Source organism: Thermobia domestica, chromosome 1, assembly GCF_964235325.1.
Source record: "Thermobia domestica chromosome 1, izTheDome1.hap1.1, whole genome shotgun sequence".
In the NCBI taxonomy this organism is placed as follows: domain Eukaryota; kingdom Metazoa; phylum Arthropoda; class Insecta; order Zygentoma; family Lepismatidae; genus Thermobia; species Thermobia domestica.
In genome coordinates this window covers 143131902-143144131 of record NC_137454.1, presented here as the reverse complement: position 1 = coordinate 143144131, position 12230 = coordinate 143131902, and positions in this window count along the sequence as shown.

Genomic DNA, 12230 nt, shown 5'->3' with positions numbered 1-12230 from the left:
TAGTTTACAACTTTTATTCTTTTAGGAAAGACTTTTAAGAGGACAGCATTTGTTATCTTTAGCTACTTTCCCCTTTTTCCAGGGTGCGTATTTGTTTTATTGTATTTTATTTCATTTAACAATCACCACATACCGCTCAGATGCCATTTTATACTGGATATCTAACAACAATAATAACAATGGAAAGGATTTAGGAAGGAAAAAATGAATTCGTCAAGTTTCACGTCCCACGATTATGCCGACTAGGCTACAGGATACGGTGATGATGAGAAATGAATGAAAATGGTAAAATGAAGAAAGTGGGAGAATCCCTAGAAAATCCACGCACATGTCGTTTGTTCACAACAAAGGTCGCTTGGTGCGGGCTGGAATCGAACCAAGGGTCTTACGTATCAAAGGTGAACGCTCTACCACTGAGCCACTGCGGCACACAATTTGGTAAGGTGTCGGCTAGCATGTTTAGTAGGTACTATCCGGGCATTTGCCTAGTAGAACTGAGGAAAACTAGTCAGGATGGTCAGCAATAGGAATCGAACCCACGACCTCCCGAACGCGAAGCCAAAATTCTATTACTTGGGATACTTCGCTTGGTAAGATTGTAGTTTGTTATTTTTTCTTTTTGAGTCGCTGCTGACGGGAAACCTCGAATCGAAATAAATTATTGAACTAAAGTTTTAGATGGGAATACCGATATTACCCGATTCTAACTTGACACCAGAGATTATTTCAGCAATAAATTGGCCTAAAGCAGAGAGCCAAATAAGGTCTTAAATTAATTTCTAATACTGAAGGTAATATTTTTCTCTGCCTCTGGTTAATAGGTTGAGTGGTTCGGTTACTATTCTCCGAAATGCAGATTTCTATCAAGGTTTTTCTTCTTGTTACCTTATACACATATCCGGATTGTTAATGCAACCGATACGCGCAGAGCCAGTGTGAGTTGCGTATAAGCAAGGATATTCCATAACTTCTAAGATATAACTATCTGTTAACTATAAGGAACGATTTTTCTTTAGTATTAATTGAGGAAACACTGATTGGCAGTGCAACCATAAAGCTTAAAAAAAAGCATAACAGAATATTTCACTCATGGTTGGTACCTTATTTCTAGTTTTGACAGTTACTCACATAAGCAAGTTTGATATCTTTAAGAGCATAATAAAGCATAATGTTCCAAAATAAAGCATAAAGTATAATGCTTGATTCCTTCATTTGAGAACTGTGTTCTCAAATTACTTTCTACAAAAGAAAATTTTATTTAAAATGACTTGGTAAAAAAAAAAATGCTTCAAGGGTAGAAACTACCAGTAAACACGGAAACAAGCGAAAAAGTTTATTACACCGAAGTTGAAAACTGCTACCTTTCAGAGTTATGAAAGCGGGAAAGTGCACAAAATTGAACTCTGAGCATTAACAGCGCAAAGACTGATAGTATTAGAAGAAACAGTATGGTGAATTTCAGAGGAAACACACTTGTCTTGACAGAAAATACCAAGTTCAAAAGAATGGGGAAAGTAGATACATAATTTCACAAATTAAGTTAAGATCTCATAGACGATTGTGGATAGAATGGGACAAGGTTTAATTATATTTTCCGTAATTTCCCGAATATCTTGAATGTGACATTTTTCGAAAATAGAAGTATAGATAGATAGATAGATAGATAGATAGATAGATAGATAGATAGATAGATAGATAGATAGATAGATAGATAGATAGATAGATAGATAGATAGATATGTGTGTGTGTGTAACAAGGAATGGAGCGTATACCTACCTAAAAAAATTAACATTACATCACTGAATCAACCATAATCTTAAGCAGAAATTGCTGAAAACGACAGAAAATGGATATTTAAACATTCAAGTAGAAACCTGTGCTCGAGCGATGCTATTATCAATATTATAATACAAGCTCTTGCAAGTTGCGTCTGTGGTCAAGCGGGTTTAGTATTGCTATTCATATTTCTGAAGCGAAGGGCGACGGTTCGAACCTCCGTGCGGAACGTTAAAGTTATTCTTCCTATTTTTTTTTTTTTTTTTAATATATGATAACTTTTTATAAATATAAATTTCCACTGTGAAGTGGTTGGAAACACATTATCCGACAAACTGTCACTTTTCAAATCCATGTCCCATTTACTAGCCCGCCATGTCCATAATTCATATACGAAAACGCTAAAAATGAGAAATGTGAACACAGTTGAATACTTAAAACCACACGTCCAAAATGAAAATTATTCATATATATATTTCGGGGAGCTTTGCTAACTTCATTCTTGAAAATAAAAACATTCTACAAGATATTTCATTCACTTTACAATATTTTATTTGAATAAACATAAAATTTGGGGCGCGGATCAAGCCCGGAAGTCCCCTAAAATACACCTATATACGTATATGCATTTTTTTTTTTTTTTTTTTTTGCATTACAAAACCTTAGGGTACCTCATAATCTGGATTCTTATAAAGCAATTTGAACAATTATTTAGAAAATATGTACGGCTTAAAATGGGATTAAATCGCAATGCCAGTAATCCAATGTCTGTAATATCTTACATTTTTATTTATTTACATTGAATGTGTATTTGTTTTATACTGTATAGGATGAATATTAGCTGCTACATAACAAACAATTATCTATAATTGAATTTAAGTAGGAAATCGATATAGTTATTATAAGAAGAAGCTTGTGAAATGAAATGTATAATAATGGTTGTATCTGAAATAGATGTTGCGTAATAGTGTAGTTGGAATACTTACCCCGCCAGCTTTGGAATACTGGGCTTTTCAACTCAATGCTCGTAGTAATTAACAAATTGGTTGCTGTTTATTTAAAATTAACTCTCTTGAAATCTAAATAATCATTATTAGAAAGAAAGCAAGAGAACCATTTGTTAATTTGGAAATATTATAAGAGATTGAGGAATAAGTATGTAATCGAACAGAATATATGAAACTAAATGGAATGGCATGTGGAACTAAACTTGAAAGAGGATACGATGTGTAAATGAAAAATTAAAGAAACCAATGTTAACAGCAGTAGTCACTACGTACAGCAGATGAGTGAAATCTCGCCCTCCCCCCCAAAAAAGTTCAACAATTCTCAAACATAAGGGCGTCACATTTTATTCGTTTCCTGACAAAATTGAAAAATGGATTTTGCATATTGTTCGTCTATACCCCTTCAATATAGTTAGCTAACAAACCAAGTACGATCGACTGACTAGACGTCACGTGAGTGAAATTTATATAGGAAGTTTCGATACAGCGTTCACCGAAGTGACGCAGACGTGGTGTTGAAGCTTCTGGTAGGTCCTATTTCGTAATGGATTTTAGTTCAGTGAGATTTCTTTATACGTATCAGAAAGCTTTTAACTCCATACTAAAGGCGTGTCGTATGATTTATTCAAACCGTCAGATATTCGGACAACCATGAGCCCAATTCGTTTTGCTTCACTGCTCACAAGTTTAACTTGAAATAAATTCTTACTTTTCCACGGAAACACAAACTGTTTGAATGCTCATTTTATTATGGGTGAAATGTATAATTCTGCAAGTAATAAAAATTTTCATGTCCTTCTCCGAGATTCGATCCCTCGTCCTTTGGCTCAGAAGTTCGACACGTAGACAACTAGACTAATTGTCGTTGTGTAACAGCAGGGAGGAAAATCGGTTTCAACTGCACGAAGGAAATTGAGGGCATTGGTTATAGCTAAATGGAGGCAAATACCATGTGCTCCCAAGTTCGTAGTGCCACTTGCTGTTTTTGGAAGATGAAGACAGCCTTAGGGAAATCACGTGTACTGATTGCAAGCACCTGGAAGATTTTGTCGTAGATTTGGCAACTCCAAATCAATACATTCAGTGAGTGTACTAGGAGTGCAATGATACCGGTACTCTATTTTACTTTGATTGGTGTTGTTTTTATAAAGATGGAGAATGAAAATATTTTACCGTTCGAACATTTGAAAGAAAACTTTTTTCTTAAGAGCTGAGGATGATAGAGGACAAAATTTAAAAGTAACCAGTCTGAACTGCCCCGGCGGAAAATATTTATCAACAACTACGGTGCCATAATTAACGATTTATAGTAAGGGGTTAATATGAATAAACTGTGTTCTGATGAGCAGGCCTACTTTATTACTAGAAAATAGTTTGCTGATGGTATGTAATATTGGGGTATTTTCAGATCAGTTTGCTTATCCTAGAGTCCCGTTTATTATAGAGTTTGAAATTAGCTTTAAAAAGAATGTATCGATTTTAGAGTTACTGGCAAGTCCTGATTCACTCCCAGTTTACGTGTTCTCATTTTTTTAGTTGTAATGTAATGTTTCTCTATATTCTGTATTTTTAATTTTATATAACAACATTGTTATTATTATATAATTAGTTTAGCAGAATAATAATAAGCAACATTTTTTTCTAACGCATAGGGATGAGCACGAGTCAAGCTAAAACTCTACTCGACTCGAATTCAAATTGAGTTTCGAGTCAAGTCAAAGGTAATAATCTCGATTCGAGTTCCGAGCCGATTCAGTTTTTTGCGTCGAGTTTGATAAATGGTTCGTTCGTTTTAACTCGTCTTGAAATCATGGCCTGATTACACTGGAAAACGAAAGCCATGAGAAATGTAAGCTAAACAGTAATATGGAATACTTATAGTGTTGCTCACGAGAGGGGACACTGCTCGCATCTCGTCTCGTCTCGATAGCTAAACCACAAGAGACTTTTCATAACAAACTCAGCTCGGCTTGGCTCAACTGAGAGGATGGCTCGAGCCGGCTCACTTGGGGTGAACCATCGGCTCGAGCTGGCTTGGTAGGGATGAGCCATCTGCTCGGTTCGGCTCAACTGAGCCGAGGGCTCTAGCTGAGTCGTTGGGTGAGTTGTTAACTCGGCTCACTTCTCGGTTCGGGTCGATAGTGAATGAGCTGTGAGCCGAGCTGCTCGAGTCGTTGACAATTCTAAACCCGGATCGAGCAGTTTTGAAGATATTTGGCCAGTGCCCTATAACTTTTAACAGTGTTTGGCTCGAGCCCGAATACTCAACCCAGACCCTCAACCCAAATTCAGAAGCTAGTGAGCAATGTCCTTGACTCCTAGACTTCACGACTACCGAGGTTCTCATTCAACTAGTTTTTTAGTATTCAAATACAAGCCGCCTTACTTTCACGTTTACATACAGAGTTGTTACAATTAATAATAATAATAATAATAATAATAATAATAATAATAATAATAATAATAATAATAATAATAATAATAATAATAATAATAATAATAATAATAATAAAAGTTATAGTAGTAGTAGTGTCATTGAAAATAATTATACTGTCTATGTAATATACTTGAAGAATATACCAAATTTCACAATAGTAAATCCGCACGGTAAGCAGGTTTCCATATCCAGGTTTCTAACTATGAAAACATTTACGATCACTCCCCTAATCATTCCACAGATTCAACTTGTTGCATATAAGTTATTAGGACGTAAAATTGAATATAGTTTATACGAAAAAGACCTTTGTGCATTGCAAGACCTGTAACGCGCAAATATTCACCACAAACTTATAGTGGTATCGATATAAACAAACAAACAAAAAAAAAAGTGTGGAGCAGGAAACTACTTTACACAAAAGTCTAAAGAAACCCCATGAAGATGATGAATTGGTCGAGCGGTTTGGGTCAATAGTCTATCAATCTTAAGTTTATGTGTTCAAATCCTGTAGGAAGTATTCGTTTTTTTTTTCTTAAAAGTGTTCCTTATTTTCATCAGAGGACTGAAAATATTTCTTTGAATAAATCTTTGGCAACTACTTTTCTCTCAATCGATTAGAAGTGAACATTATATGAATTGTAAATTTAAAATCCAAAACTGAAAACAAAATATTAAGTATGTTCAATATTTCATTATTATCTTTTGCTTTGTAATGAAAAACTAATTATAAGCATTGATGATTTCAGAAGATTCTCCTCGTGTAATGGTCAATATATGAATGAGAGGAAATTGATAGATCTTTATTAGTCCACTTTGAGCATGATAGAAGATATGGCCACGAATTTATGTCGACAGGGTCTCATATTCTCCCACAGGTCATGCCCTGAAATCATCACTGTTTTAAAGGTTTCCTTAACAAATATCTAGGTAGAATATTACATTTATTTCTCGTTCTACGTTTTGAAATGACAAAATCATAATTTTAAACATAATTATAATACGATAAGCATAAACGTTTATAGAACTAATGAAGTAAATAGTATTGTGTAAGTTATAGCTTTCTAATCGGATTAAAACTAGAATATTCATTTGCATCGCATTTTAAAGTAAATCCTCTCTCTATATAATTCTTACTGCAAAGCATGTTTAACTTCCAACACTGGGAATCGGACCGGGGACCCCGTACACCAAAGGCACACGTGCCAGCCACTAGATCAGCGATAACAACGAACGAAATCTGTTTTGAAGTGTCTGAAATTTATGCCTATTTCGCCGTGATGTAATGTCTACTGATATTTTTATGTTTACCCTATTCGTTACTTTGAGGAACGATATATGTTATTTATATATGTTCTCTTACGTATTCGTCTATAAATATTATACAAATTATCAGAATTATTCATGATCTTTCATAGAAATTCGCTGGTGCATGCACAATAGACAGACAGTGTAATTGGAAGGTGAGTTCAACAGAGATTATGTATTTCGCCGACATTATTTAATAGCTATATAGAAGAGATAGCGAAAACGAGTCTACCTAATGAAGATGGAATTTCGGTAGGAGATGAAATGATGAGGTGTATACGGTTTGGGGTTGATAGAGTTGTTGTTGCAGAATCTAAAAAGAAAATTAATAAGATGTAGAAAACTTGAGAAAGGCTTCTGAAGAATATGGGATGAAAATAAATGTTAGAAAGACAAAATCCATGGTGATTGAAACGAAGCGATCGGTGTCAAATATAGAAGTAGGAGCGGAAGAAAAGAACAAATGACTAGTTTTCGATATCTGAGTAGTATTATTAGTGATGATATGATATGCGAACGTGAAATAAAAGCAATGATATAAATGGCGAAAGAAGCCTTTAGGATGAAGAAAATACTATTTTGTGGGACCTTGAATAGAGTTGAAAAAGACTCCTAAAATGCTTCGTGTACTGTATTTTACTGTATTTATAAGGCAGAATCATGGACATTATGCAAAAATGATGAGAAACAATTGATGGCTTTCAAAATATGTGCGTGGAGAAGAATGGAGAGAAATAGCTGGGTCTAAAGGAAAACGAATGAGAGGGCGTTAGAAATGGAAGGAGAAAAATATTATTAAGAAGAGGAAGAAAAATTCGTTGGGATATTGGTTAAGAAGGAACTGTATCATGAGGGATGTGCTAGATGGTATGGTGGCAGGAAAGAGACGGAGAGGATTAATTAGACTATATAGAAACAGAATTAGGCTATTGCTGATATCAAAACAGAAAAATCGTATGTGAAGATGGAAAGGTTAATAGAAGATCGCTGAGCATGCCAATTTCTCAGTCGCGGTAAGTGACCCGCTGGTAATGGCGGAATACTTCTGATGTAATGATGCCAATGATGCACAGTAGAAACAGAAAAATCCACTTTACTCTCATTACTAATACGAATCACAATGCAAATTTCTACAGGCTGTCAAACGGAAGCAATGGTTCCCAACCTGAGGACGCGTAGCTTCCTCCTGGTTAAGCATGAAGAGGGAGTAAGGAGGCGAAAGCTACTGGCAGAAATGAATTGTGAAATAAATAAATAAAGCACCACTTGTAATGACTCTTTAAAATTTATCTTGACAATTTTATAATGACCGTTTAAAAAATAATACTGTACTACGAGGGTATGCTAAAGACTTGCTTTAAATAAATATAAATACCTGACATTATTATTATTATTATTATTATTATTATTATTATTATTATTATTATTATTATTATTATTACTGGTCTCCCACTTCTTGGCCGAAATGTGAAATATTCACCACCTTCTTCATATCACTACATCAATTTCTTCACTGTTTTCTTGTCACAGCCCATACCCCTAGCTATGTGAATGGCAGTTTGTCCCATAGTTACTCGACCTATGATTTCCCCTCTCATAGTAACAGATAGTTTTCTATAGCCTTTAGAGCAAGGCATTTTGACAGCCTGTAGAAATTTGCATTGTGATTCGTATTAGCAATGACAGTAAAGTGGATTTTTCTGTTTCTACTGTGCATCATCGGCAAAATTATATCAGAAGTATTCCGCCATTACCAGCGGGTCACTTACCGCGGCTGAGAAACTGCCATGCTCCACGATCTTGTAGTAACCTTTCCATCTTCACATACGATTTTTCTGTTTTGATATCGCCAATAACCTAATTAGTCTAATTAATCCCCTCCCTCTCTTTCCTGCCACCATACCATCTAGCACATCCCTCATGATACAGTTCCTTCTTAACCAATATCCCAACCAATTTTCTTCCTCTTCTTAATAATATTTTTCTCCTTCCATTTCTAACGCCCTCTCATTCGTTTTCCTTTCGACCCAGCTATTTCTCTCCATTCTTCTCCACGCACATATTTCGAAAGCCATCAATTGTTTCTCTCATCATTTTTGCATAATGTCCATGATTCTGCCTTATAAATACAGTAAAATACAGTACACGAAGCATTTTAGGAGTCTTTTTCAACTCTATTCAAGGTCCCACAAAATAGTATTTTCTTCATCCTAAAGGCTTCTTTCGCCATTTCTATCATTGCTTTTATTTCACGTTCGCATATCATATCATCACTAATAATACTACTCAGATATCGAAAACTAGTCATTTGTTCTTTTCTCCCGCTCCTACTTCTATATTTGACACCGATCGCTTCGTTTTAATCACCATGGATTTTGTCTTTCTAACATTTATTTTCATCCCATATTCTTCAGAAGCCTTTCTCAAGTTTTCTACATCTTATTAATTTTCTTTTTAGATTCTGCAGCAACAACTATATCAACCCCAAACCGTATACACCTCATCATTTCATCAATAGACATACTACATCAGGGCGAAATAGGCATAAATTTCAGACACTTCGAAACAGTTTTCGTTCGTTTTTACCGCTGGTCTAGTGGTTAGCACGTGTGTACGGGGTCCCCGGTTCGATTCCCGGTGGGGGAATTTTAATTTACCTAAATATTTTTGCATTCGTGTTCCTGTCGTTCAAGCTTAAAAGAAATTATTGTAAAACGTGTATAACCGAGTAGAAAATAAAGACAACTTACTCAGATACGTTCAGTGAATCAGTTAACTTAAAGACAAGAAACAAAGTGTCTAAGGCATTTGTATCTGATTCGAATAAATAGAACTTCGAATAGAAACCACGTTGAATTCATTTATTGAGTAAGCCAGAAATTCTTATAAGATATGGCTATGATTTATTATTATTATTATTATTATTATTATTATTATTATTAGTAGTAGTAGTAGTAGTAGTAGTAGTAGTAGTAGTAGTAGTAGTAGTAGTAGTAGTAGTTGTTGTTAAAGTACGAAGTTTCAAATCAGGCGATGCAGTATTTACGTAAACTAAATGATAATTTATTTGATAATATTCACTAGCCCACTATACATTTGTGAGGTTTTGCTTTGGGAAATGAAGTGTATACGACATTGAATAGTAAAAATATTATAATAAAAATATATTATTAAATATATTGATTAAGTAATTGAAGTTAAACATGCTTTGCAGTAAGAATTATATAGAGAGAGGATTTACTTTAAAATGCGATGCAAATGAATATTCTAGTTTTAATCCGATTAGAAAGCTATAACTTACACAATACTATTTACTTCATTAGTTCTATAAACGTTTATGCTTATCGTATTATAATTATGTTTAAAATTATGATTTTGTCATTTCAAAACGTAGAACGAGAAATAAATGTAATATTCTACCTAGATATTTGTTAAGGAAACCTTTAAAACAGTGATGATTTCAGGACATGACCTGTGGGAGAATATGAGACCCTGTCGACATAAATTCGTGGCCATATCTTCTATCATGCTCAAAGTGGACTAATAAAGATCTATCAATTTCCTCTCATTCATATATTGACCATTACACGAGGAGAATCTTCTGAAATCATCAATGCTTATAATTAGTTTTTCATTACAAAGCAAAAGATAATAATGAAATATTGAACATACTTAATATTTTGTTTTCAGTTTTGGATTTTAAATTTACAATTCATATAATGTTCACTTCTAATCGATTGAGAGAAAAGTAGTTGCCAAAGATTTATTCAAAGAAATGTTTTCAGTCCTCTGATGAAAATAAGGAACACACTTTTAAGAAAAAAAACGAATACTTCCTACATGATTTGAACACATAAACTTAAGACTGATAGACTATTGACCCAAACCGCTCGACCAATTCATCATCTTCATGGGGTTTCTTTAGACTTTTGTATAAAGTAGTTTCCTGCTCCACACTTTTTTTTTTGTTTGTTTGTTTATATCGATACCACTATAAGTTTGTGGTGAATATTTGCGCGTTACAGGTCTTGCAATGCACAAAGGTTTTTTCCGTATAAACTATATTCAATTTTACGTCCTAATAACTTATATGCAACAAGTTGAATCTGTGGAATGATTAGGGGAGTGATCGTAAATGTTTTCATAGTTAGAAGCCTGGATATGGAAACCCGCTTACCGTGCGGATGTACTATTGTGAAATTTGATATATTCTTCAAGTATATTACATAGACAGTATAATTATTATTAATGACACTACTACTACTACAACTTTTATTATTATTATTATTATTATTATTATTATTATTATTATTATTATTATTATTATTATTATTATTATTATTATTATTATTATTATTAATTGTAACAACTCTGTATGTAAACGTGAAAGTAAGGCGGCTTGTATTTGAATACTAAAAAAGTAGTTGAATGAGAACCTCGGTAGTCGTGAAGTCTAGGAGTCAAGGACATTGCTCACTAGCTTCTGAATTTGGGTTGAGGGTCTGGGTTGAGTATTCGGGCTCGAGCCAAACACTGTTAAAAGTTATAGGGCACTGGCCAAATATCTTCAAAACTGCTCGATCCGGGTTTAGAATTGTCAACGACTTGAGCAGCTCGGCTCACAGCTCATTCACTATCGACCCGAACCGAGAAGTGAGCCGAGCCAACAACTCACCCAACGACTCGGCTAGAGCCCTCGGCTCAGTTGAGCCGAACCGAACAGATGGCTCATCCCTACCAAGCCAGCTCGAGCCGATGGTTCACCCCAAGTGAGCCGGCTCGAGCCATCCTCTCAGTTGAGCCAAGCCGAGCTGAGTTTGTTATGAAAAGTCTCTTGTGGTTTAGCTATCGAGACGAGACGAGATGCGAGCAGTGTCCCCTCTCGTGAGCAACACTATAAGTATTCCATATTACTGTTTAGCTTACATTTCTCATGGCTTTCATTTTCCAGTGTAATCAGGCCATGATTTCAAGACGAGTTAAAACGAACGAACCATTTATCAAACTCGACGCAAAAAACTGAATCGGCTCGGAACTCGAATCGAGATTATTACCTTTGACTTGACTCGAAACTCAATTTGAATTCGAGTCGAGTAGAGTTTTAGCTTGACTCGTGCTCATCCCTATGCGTTAGAAAAAAATGTTGCTTATTATTATTCTGCTAAACTAATTATATAATAATAACAATGTTGTTATATAAAATTAAAAATACAGAATATAGAGAAACATTACATTACAACTAATAAAATGAGAACACATAAACTGGGAGTGAATCAGGACTTGCCAGTAACTCTAAAATCGATACATTCTTTTTAAAGCTAATTTCAAACTCTATAATAAACGGGACTCTAGGATAAGCAAACTGATCTGAAAATACCCCAATATTACATACCATCAGCAAACTATTTTCTAGTAATAAAGTAGGCCTGCTCATCAGAACACAATTTATTCATATTAACCCCTTACTATAAATCGTTAATTATGGCACCGTAGTTGTTGATAAATATTTTCCGCCGGGGCAGTTCAGACTGGTTACTTTTAAATTTTGTCCTCTATCATCCTCAGCTCTTAAGAAAAAAGTTTTCTTTCAAATGTTCGAACGGTAAAATATTTTCATTCTCCATCTTTATAAAAAACAACACCAATCAAAGTAAAATAGAGTACCGGTATCATTGCACTCCTAGTTCACTCACTGAATGTATTGA